At 41.0% G+C, this 11,173-nt stretch overlaps 1 pseudogene across 1 annotated transcript; it reads left to right on the top strand.

The window, feature by feature from the left end:
- Positions 1-418: 418 nt before the first annotated feature.
- Positions 419-1,352, top strand: LOC311614969 (histone deacetylase 3-like; annotated as a pseudogene). Its single transcript has one exon. The product of its transcript is annotated as a histone deacetylase 3-like (transcript).
- Positions 1,353-11,173: the final 9,821 nt, after the last annotated feature.

Raw genomic sequence — 11,173 nt, 5'->3', positions numbered from 1 at the left:
TTTAAACATTCCAAGGGGCGGGGGGGCTGGCAGCTGGGTGGACAGTTGAGGTGCAGGGCCTGGTCCCCCAGGCACCATAGCAAAAACTGCAGCCTAATTCTATGGCCCCAATGTGGTTAACTTCCACTATGGGGCTGGGCACCCTATGAAGCCTCACTGTTTGGCACTGATCCATAGTCGGGTCCTGCACTACAGGCTCTGTAAGAAGATAATCATCTTCAAGCCATACTAGGCCTCCCAACATGACATGTGCTGCTTCCACTCTGAGGACTACATTGACTTCCTAGAGTTAGCCCCACCAATATGCAAAGCTTTACTAAGAGCCTTAATGCCTTCAGTGTGGATGGTGACTGCCCAGTGTTTCCCAGGCTTTTTGAGTTTTGTTCCAATTACACAGGCATATCTCTTCAAGGAGCAACCCAGCTGAAGAACAAAATTTGTGATATTGCCATTAACTGGGCTGGAGGTCTGCATCATGCCAAGAAGTTAGAGGTCTCTGGCTTCTGCTATGTCAATGACATTGTGATTGGCATCCTGGAACTGCTCAAGTACCACCCTCAGGTGCTCTACATTGATATTGGTATCCACCATGATGATGGGGTTCAGAAAGCCTTCTATGTCATTGACCAGGTCATGACAGTGTCCTTCCACAAGTATGGAAACTACTTCTTCCTGAGCACAGGTGACATGTATGAAGTTGGAGCAGAAGGAGGCCACTACTACTGTCTCAATGTGCCCCTGTGGGATGGCACTGATGACCAGAGTTATAAACTCCTTTTCCAGCTGGTTATCAACTAGGTGGTGGACTTCTACCAACACATGTGCAATGTTTTCCAGTGTGGAGCTGACTCTCTGGGCTGTGATGAATTGGACTACTTTAACCTCAGCATTTGAGGATATAGGGAATGCGTTGAACATGTTTAGAGCATCAGTATTCCTCTACTGGTGCTAGGTGGTGATAGTTATACTGTCTGTAATGTTGCCCGGTGCTGGAGACCTCACTGCTGGAAGAAGAAGCTATTAGTGAGGAGCTTCCCTAGAGTGAATACTTTGAGTACTTTGCCCCAAATTTCACAATCCATCCAGATGTCAGCATCTGCATCAAGAATCAGAACTCATGCCAGTATCTGGACCAGATCTGCTAAACAAACTTTGAAAATCTAAAGATGCTGAACCATGGACCTAGTGTCCAGATTCATGGTGTGCCCACAGACCTCCTGACCAGTGACAGGACTGATGAGGCTGATGAAGAGGAAAGTGGTCCTGAGGAGAACTACAGTAGGCCAGAGGCACCCAGTGAATTCTATGACAGAGACCATGAAAATTACAATGAAAATGATATGGAGATTTAAGAGCATCTGGGCTTGCTGTACCCCTAAGGAATTCCTTTTTACCTCTTGATTGGGTGGGAGAAAGAAAGTGGGGGTCCCCCAGTCCTGGACTGGTTGCATTCACTGGTTTTACCAATGCAAGGGGACTGTTTGGAAGCCACAACTGGTTCTCAAACCATCTATCTCCTTTCTTCTCCCTCTTAAGTCCTGACAATGGTACTTATTTGGGATTAGAGGAGACAAGGACAGCTATTTCTAGAACATCTTTGGCAGTGGGCCCTAGATTCCAGTTCCAACCCTTCTGGCCTCCTTATTCATTCTCTGCTTCCCTTCAGCTCAGAGAATTTAAAGGATAAAGGAGTAATCAAGACTTAGGTTGCCTCTGGCATCCTCCTCTCATGAGTTCTAGCAAGACTTGTTTCCAGTGTAGGTGAACAGTGAGGGGTTTTAGGGAACCAGAGCTTAACACATTAACCTTAGATAATGGAAAATACATTTTTGAGTTGGGAGATAATGTGAAAATGTCCTATTCTAACTTTTGGCTTTATGTCCATTTTACCACTGTTTTTAACCAATAAACCAAGTTGGTATTTTTTGTAAAAATTATTTTTAAAAACCTCTCAAAGATGCTTATATGTCAACTGCAATTGAAAAATAAATTTAATTTGGAAAAAGCCTAAGTGCCCATCAGCAGTGAGAGGATTAAAAAACTGTGGTACATCTACACAATGGAATACTATGCTGAGGTAAAGAAGGAGTTCTTACCATTTGGAACAACATGGATGGAACTGGAAAGCATTATGCTAAGTGAAATAAGGCAGGCTGAGAAAGATAAATATCGCATGAACTCACTCATTTATGGAATATAATGCACAACATAAACTGGTGAACAAAAATAGATCCAGAGACAGAGAAGCATTGATCACACCATTAAACCTCAGAGGGAAGGTAGGGGAGAGTGGGGTAAGGAGGAGAGATCAACCAAAGGACTTGTATGCATGCCATAGGCCTAACCAATGAACATACACAACAGGGGGTTGGGGTGAGGGCAAGAGGGAGGGGTAAGGGAGATAATGGGGGAATAAGGACACACACTGTAATCAATAAAGAAATTTTAAAAAAAAATAAAAATAAATTTAAAGATTTTTTTTTAACTTTTAAGGCATTCCTGTCAAGCTCAGGGTTTGCCAGAGAATATAGGGAGAAATTGAGTTGTGTGACTCCAAGGGGAGGCCTAGAGGGATATTCACCATTGTCACTGTGTGAAGCACTCCCCTCATACAGTCTAACATGATTCGGTATGAGCCTGGTGAACTCCACTAGCTCCACTATAACAATTCCCTGAAACAGCATAATACCCAACATTTGAACAGCCCAGGGCTCTTTTTGCAACAACCAGCCTAGGCCAGCATGGAAGTCTTTCTTTAAAAACTTGTGAGGGCCGGCATGGCTCAGTGGTTGGGCATTGACCAATGAACAGGGAGATCACAGTTTTATTCTGGTCAGGGCACATGCCTGGGTTGTGGGCTTGATCCCCAGCAGCTAATCAATGATTCTCTCTCATCATTGATGTTTCTCTCTCTCTTCCTCTCCCTTCCTCTCTGAAATCAATAAAAAAAATAGTTTTTTAAAGAAAACAAAACTTGTGAGGAATTCCATCAAGTTTGGTGGGTGCCAGATACATACAGGGAGAAACTGAGTTGTATGGATTCAGGGAGAGGGCTAGAGAAACAGCCACCATTGTTCCTGTGCTGAGCCCTCTCACCACACAACCAAATCTGAATCTGCATTAGCCTATTGAACCCAAGAACCTCCATTTTGAAAACTCTCTGAGACCCCTGTCTTACCACACATGTCCACAGGCACCTGGTGGGTGGTGGGTGGCTGTGGTATGCCCTGAGACATTTGCTGAGTGGCCCCAGGCCCAGCACTGGCACCAAATATGAATCTGTATTAACCTGGTGAACACCATTTGCCCCACACTGGTGGTACCCTAAGACTCTGGTTCAGCCAACTCACATTCTGCCGTATGTTCTTTTTGCAGCTAAACATATTGGTAGCTGGAAGGAGTGGCAGGTCTCAGGGTAACTTGGGCATTTAACTGTCTTTCCCCAGGCCCAATACTAGTGAAAATTGTTCTCAGTTCATGGGGGGACTATTTCCATGAGCATCTAAGCCGAACACAGGCAGCTACCATTGATAAATCATGTTGGAGCTCCTAACAAGTGATCCTGGGCCAGTCAAAGGCAGTGTCTGATATGGATTTTCTCCAGAGTATTTCCCAGGAGACCCCAGAACCAACACACCCAGTGGCTGGTCTCAGACAACAGAGCACCACTCAATTAGCTCTAAATGCAGCACACCCAAAGGGAGGCTTAGAAGATACCAGATCCTGTTGAATCCTGCTCTGTGGGGTCAAAGTATAATACATAAGCTCATACACTATAGTTGTGTACAATCCTGATAACCAGCCAGCCTGGGGGTCAATTTCACCCACTGATATGCCAACAGTAATCAAGGCTCAACTACAACAGGAGGGAACAGACAACACACAATTGACATTCCTGAAGAAGCTGGCTCACATGACTAATCAGACTGCAATACTGGGTACCAGACAATACCTACAACATAAGGCCAACCTATCAGGACTGAGGGACATAACAGATCTACCTAATACATAGAAACAACCACAGGGAGGGAGCAAAAATAAGAAGACAAAGAAACATACCTCAAATCAAAGAATACAAGAAATCTTCAGGGGGGGGGGGGGCGGGAATAAATGAAATGAATGCAAGCAAGCTACCAGATACAGAGTTCAAAACAATGGTTATAAGGATGCTCAATGAACATGAGGACTGGGGGCGGGGGAAGAAATGGATGAACTCAGCAAGAAATAAAATAAACAGTAAGCATAAAAGAGGACATAGAAAACAAAAAAAGAACCAGTCAGAAATGAAGAATACAATATCTGAAATGAAGAATACAATAGTAGGTTAGATGAAGCACAGGATTGAATCAGTAATCTGGGAGAAAAGGTAGCAAAAACACCCAATGAGAGGAACAAAAAGAAAAAGCAATTTTAAAAGATGATGACAATTTAAGGGACCTTTGGGAAAACATAACAATATTCACATCATATGCTTACCAGAGGGAAAAGAGAGAGCAAGGTATTGAAAATGTATTTGAAAAAATAATAACTGAAAACTTCCTTAGCCTGATGTAGAAAAAGGACACACAAGCCCAGAAATCACAGAGAGTACAAAACAATATCAACCAAAGAGATCTGTACCAAGACACATTATAATTAGAATGTCAAAGCTTAAAGACAAAGAGAATCTTAAAAGCAGTAAGAGAAAGAAAATTATCTACAAGGATGATCCCTTAAGACTGTCAGTAGATTTCTCAACAGAAACATTTTAAGACAAAAGGAATTGGCACAAAATATGTAAAGTGCTGAAAAGCAAGAATTTACAACCAAGACTACTCTACACAGTAAGGCTATTATTTAAAATTAAAAGAGAAATAAAGATTCTCAGACAAGAAAAGCTAAAAAGTTAATTAGCACTAAACCAATATTATAAGAAAATTTAAAGGATATTATTTAAGATGAAAAAAGAGGGACATAGCTATAATAAATAAAATTGCAATAAATATGTACCTATAAATAATCACTTTAAATGTAAATGGCTAAAATACTTCAATCAATAAAATGTAGGGTGGTTGAATGAATAATAAAATAAACCCATATATATATGTTGTCAACAAGAGAGCCATCTCAGAATGAAACACACACACAGACAAAAAGTAAAAGGATGGAAAAGATATTTCATACTAATGGAAACGCAAAAAAAAAAAAAAAAAAAAAGCTGGAAGCAATACTTATATCAGACAAAATAGATTTTAAAATGAATGCTATATATAATAAGACACAAAGAATAACACTGCATAATGACAAATGGATCAATCTTACAAGAGACTATAACTCTTTTTATATATTTTTTTTTATGGATTTTAGAGAGGGAGAGATAGAAACATCAATGATGAGAGAGCCTAAGGTACGGAGACACGCGGCGCGCATGGAGAGAATGGAGCCGGAGAGGAGGGGGAGGCTGAGTGCCTGGCTGGCGTTCCCTAGCGGGAAGGAGATAAAAGCTCCAACTGTGTTGGACCCCAGCTCCGACTGCTCTGAACCCAGTTCTAGGCCAGACCGCGGGGACCCAGGTTAATCCAAAGGGAGCTGGGCTGCAAGGTGGAACCCCGGGGGAGCGGCGAAAGGAGGTCCCGGCGGCGGGCACATTGCGCGCAGAGAAGGGACGGTTGGCTGTGCCATGGGATTGCCCTGGCGGGAAGGAGACAGGGGCTCCAGACTGCTCTCAACGCCACCTCCAATCCCACTACCAACTGAACTGAACCCCAGTTCCGGGCTCATTGCGGGAGAGCCTAGACTGGTAGCAGGCGAAAATTGAGGGCACCTTTCTCTCAGAGGTGCTTGCAACTGAAGGACCCTGGGGATTACTGAGACCCAGCAACCGCATAGGGCGGGGCTGACGGAAGCCAAGGCTGTAGGCTCCACTCTGAAACTCTGCCCCATCTGTAGCTGCGAAATTCGACAACGAATCGATAAGACCTATGAGGATATGAAAAGGGATCAACTAGAATTAATAAGGAATCAACAAGAAATGATGAGGGATCAACAAGAAATGATAATGGATCAACAAGAAATAAAGAATACATTGTCTGAAATAAAAAATATTATACAGAGTCCTAAAAACAGAATGAAAGATCGCAAGAATCAAGTCAAAGATTTGGAACATAAAGAGCCAGAAGACACTCCTCCACAGAAGCTAGAAGGTAAGAGAATCCAGAAAATTGAAGATAATGTAAGAAACCTCTGGGACAACTTCAAGCAAACCAACACCAGAATTATGGGGGTCCCAGAAGATGAGAGAGAGCAAGATATCGAAAACATACTGAAAGAAATAGTGACAGAAAACTTCCCCCACCTGGTGAAAGAATTAGACTTACAAGTCCAGGAAGCGCACAGAACTCCAAACAAAAGGAATCCAAAGAGGACCACACCAAGACAAATCATAATTAAAATTCCAAGAGCAAAAGACAAACAGAGAATATTAAAAGCAGCAAGAGCAAAGAAGGTAGTTACCTATAAAGGAGCACCTATACGATTGTCAGCTGACTTCTCAACAGAAACCATGCAGGCTGGACGGGAATGGCAAGAAATATTCAAGGTGATGAATAGTAAGAACCTACAGTCAAAGATAATCTATCCAGCAAAGCTATCACTCAGAATCGAAGGTCAGATAAAGAGCTTCACTAATAAAAAATAAAAATAAAAAACTAAAGGAGTTCATCACCACCAAACCAGAATTATATGAATTGCTGAAGGGGGTTCTTTCAGAAGAGAAAGTAAATAAAGATAAAAATTATGAACAACAAATATGTAACTATCAACAAGTGAATCTAAAAACCAAGGAAATTAAAAAAAAAATCTGATGAACAATATTAACTGTTGAATATAATATAATCAGAGGTATGGAAGGGGAGTGAACTCACGATTCTTGGTGAAATGGGGAGAGGGGGATGTGGGAAGAGACTGAACATAAACTGTGCACCTATGGATGAGAACAATGGGGGGTGGGGAAAGGGCAGAGGGTGGGGTGGGAACCTGGTGGAGGAGAGCAATGGGGGGGGGGACATTTGTAATAATATGAACAATAAAAATTTATTTAAAAAAAAAAAAGATTAAAATCATGTCACACATCTCTTACCACAATGGTATGCAATTAGAAATTACAAGAAAAAAGACTGAAAACCCACAAATGCATAGAAGCTAAATAACATGTTATTAAACAATAACTGGGTTAACCATGAGATAAAAGAAGAGATCAAAAGACACCTTGAGCAAATGAAAATGAAAACAAAATGACCCAAAATTTATGAAACACAGCAAAAGCAGTCCTAAAGGGGAAATTCATAGAGATGCAGGCCTACATCAGAAAATAAGGAAAATCTAATGTAAACAACCTAACCTTACAAAGCAAACTAAAAACAAAACAAACAAAGAACACAAACAAACAAAGCCAAAAGTGAGTGGAAGAAAATAATAGAGATCAGAGTGGGAATAAATAAAACAGAGTCTAAAAATCATCACAGAAGATAAAAGAAACCAAGACCTGGTTTTTTGAAAATGTAAACAAGATTGATAATACTTTAACCAGACTCATCATAAGAATGAAAGAAAGAGAAAGAGAGAGAGAGAGAGAGAGAGAGAGAGAGAGAGAACAAATAAATAAAATCAGAAATGAAAGAAGTGACAGCTAACACCACAGAAAAACAAAGTATTGTAAGAAAATACTACAAAACACCATATGCCAACAAAAGAGGCAATCTGTAAGAAATGGATAAATTCCTAGAAACAATCTCCTAAGCTTGAATAAAAATAAATAAATAAATAAAACAGAAAATCTAAAAAGACTGATTACAACCAAATGAAATGCAAAATAGTAATTAAAAACATACCAACAAACAAAAGTCCTGGACTGGATAACTTTACAGGTGAATTTTACCAAACATTTAAATGAGAACTAACACCTTTCTATCTCATGCTGTTCCAAAAAATTCAAGAGGAGGGAAGACTGGCTCTCTGACTTCCCCCAAGGTGTCCTGGATTGTGAGAGGGCAGTTCTCAGGTAACACACCCCAGAATCGGGCTCCCTCCTGTCTGGTTCCAGGTGTGTCACCAGAGAACTGTTGCTGCCAAGTGACCAAAGCTCAGCAACTCCTGCATTGAATGCTTCTGGTGGTCAGTGTGCATCATAGCTACTGACATATTAGTTCTAGTAATAATTAATGTCGTTTTCTAATACTTTTTTTAAATCGAATTTATTTAAACAATACAACAAAATTTAATCAACAATATAGTTGCCGTTGTTTTCTACTACTTGTGCCCAACGCTCAGGAAGCATTTTAATCCCTCTGTTGTAAAATTCTTGTGATTTTGATGCAAAAAATTCGGTCAATGCATTTTTGAGGCATTCTTCATTATTAAATTTTTTTCCAAGAAGAAAGTTTTGCAAAGAACGAAACAAATGGTAATCGGAAGGGTCAATATCAGGAGAATATGCAGGTTGAGGGAGAACTTCCCATTCCAACTGGCGCAGTTTTTCAGCAGTGATTCTTGCAGTATGCGGTCGTGCGTTATCGTGGTGAAGAATTACGCCCTTCCGATTAATCAGCGCGGGTTCTTTTTCTCTTAAAGCTTGGGCTAACCTTTCCAATTGGGCACTATACACTGCACTTGTAATGGTTTGGGTAGATGGTAAAAGTTCATAATGAAGAATTCCTTTAAAATTCCACCAAACACACAACATCACTTTTTCACATGCAAGTCAGGTTTTGGCGTGGGCTGCGGAGCCTCATTTTTGTCCAACCATTGAGGCCGCCTTTTCAAATTAACATACAGCACCTATTCTTCATCTCCGGTAACAATTTGCTCTAAAAACGGCAAACGGTTTTGACGAGAGAGGAGCGAACTGCAAATTTCAGTCAACTCATGAGGAACCCATTTTCCAAACTTTTGGACTTTGCCAAGTGCACGCAATTGATTGGAAATTGTCTTTTGTGAACAATTTAAAGTTGTCGCAAGCTCTTGTTGGGTAATTTGAGGATTTTGCACCAAAAGAGCTTGAAGAGCTTCTTGATCAAAATTGGACACAGGGCCTCGACCACTCTTGTCATCTAACGAAAAATTTCCCTAGCGAAATTTCTCAAACCAACGCTGGCATTTTCTGGCGCTAACTGCATCTTGACCAAGAGCACTACAGATGTTTTTTTCAGCCTCACTTGCTTTTCTTCCTAATTGGAACTCGTAAAGCATGCAGTGCCGAATATGCTCTTCATCCACCATCTTCTTAGCCCTAGTTCTGCAACAAAAACCAAACCAAACACAAACTGTTTCAAGCAAAACTTGTTAATTGCACTTCACACGTTCTGTAGATACCACGTGTTTGAAGGTTATGTCAATACAAGTCAACGCCAAGCAAAATTTTAAACGAATGTTTAAAAACGACATTAATTATTACTAGACCCGAAATATACACACGCACATAGTATTGCAATTCCTAGCCATAGAAATTAGATAAAAAGAAGGAATAAAGACATCTAGATAAGAAAGTAAAAAGTAAAACTGTAATTATTTGCAGATTATATGATACTGTATATAAAGAACCTTAAAGATGTCACCAAAAGCTACCAGAACTGACAAATTCAGTAAAATAGCAGTGTACAAAATAAATATCCAGAAATCAGTTGCACCCTCTCCAATCGGGAGATGTCGGACATCTCTCTTGCAATCTGGAACTGCTGGCTCCTAACCACTCACCTGCCTGATCACCCCTAACTGCCTCTGCCTGCCCGCCTGATTGCCCCTAACTGCCCTCCCCTGTGGCCTGATCTCACCCCCAACTGCCTTAAAACTCCTTCTCAGCTCCCACCTTAAGCTCTGCCTTTGCTATTCACCCAAATTAGGTTTTAATTAGTCAGTTTCTATGCCAGTCAGCATCAAAAGTTCCACCTCCTAGATAGCCATTGGCTCCTCATAGTTCAACCAGGTTTGGTTCTGATTGGTTGGTTTCTATGCCAGTCAGTATCAAAAGCCCCTCCTCCTGACAGCCATTGGCTCCTCACAGTTCACCCAGATTTTGTTCTTATTGGTTGGTTTCTATGCCAGTCAGTGTCTCTGGTCCTGATCAGAGAGGCAGGGCTGATCAGCAGCCTCCACAGAGGCCCAAAGAGAAAGGGAGGCAAGCTGCTGGCCAGGCCTGGAGAGAGAAAGAGAAAGGCAAGGTCTGGTCAACAACTGCCATGGATGCTATGGATCAAACCCTGATTCTCTCTCCAGGCCTATCTCCAGCCTGATCTGCAGCCTACTCAGTAGCCAGTGCTAGGTTGCCACAGCAACCCAGCACTGTCTACAGGACTGACTTCTGGTGTTCGGTTGGGCCTCTGGTCATTACAGTCACTGTCTTTTTATATATATAGATAATGAACTATCAGAAAGGGAAACTTAGGAAGCAATGTTATTTACAATCACATCATAAGAATTAAAATACCTAGGAATAAATTTAACCAAGAATGTAAAAGACTTGTACTTAGAAAAATTATAAGACATTGAAGAAGATACAAATAAGTGGAAACACATACTGTGTTCATAGATAGGAAGAATTAACATCATTAAATGTCCATACAACCCAAAGCAATCTACACTGAGTGGCCAGATTATTATGATCTCTGAACACATATTAATCTGGCCACTCAGTGCATATCCTATATAATAAAAGGCTAATATGTAAATTGTCCCCTCAACCAGGAGTTCGACCAGCAGGCAGGTTGGCCAACCACTCAGGTCCCTTCCCTCTGACCAGGCTGGCCGGACCCCACCCATGCACAAGTTCACACACACACACACACACATACACACACACACTGAATGGCCAGATTATTATGCGTCCAGAGATCATAATAATCTGAGCAATCAGTGTATACTGGAATATTACTTAACTATAAAAAAGAATGAAATCTTATGATTTGCAACAACCTGAATGAACCTACAAGTTATTACACTAATTAAAGTAAGTCAGACAGTAAAAGAAAAATACCATATGATTTCACTTATATTTGGAATCTAAAGAGCATGAAAAATGAACAAACAAAACAGAAACAGTCTCATAGAAACAAAGAACAAGCTGAGCGTTGCCCAAGGGAAGGGAGAATGGGAGCTAAAGGCCTGACTATATTTCTCAGGCCCATCAACAAGGATCCAACAT

This window comes from Pipistrellus hanaki (assembly GCF_964339955.1).
Source record: "Pipistrellus hanaki genome assembly, chromosome: X".
Lineage (NCBI taxonomy): Eukaryota > Metazoa > Chordata > Mammalia > Chiroptera > Vespertilionidae > Pipistrellus > Pipistrellus hanaki.
This window is presented reverse-complemented; position numbering and strand designations above follow the sequence as displayed.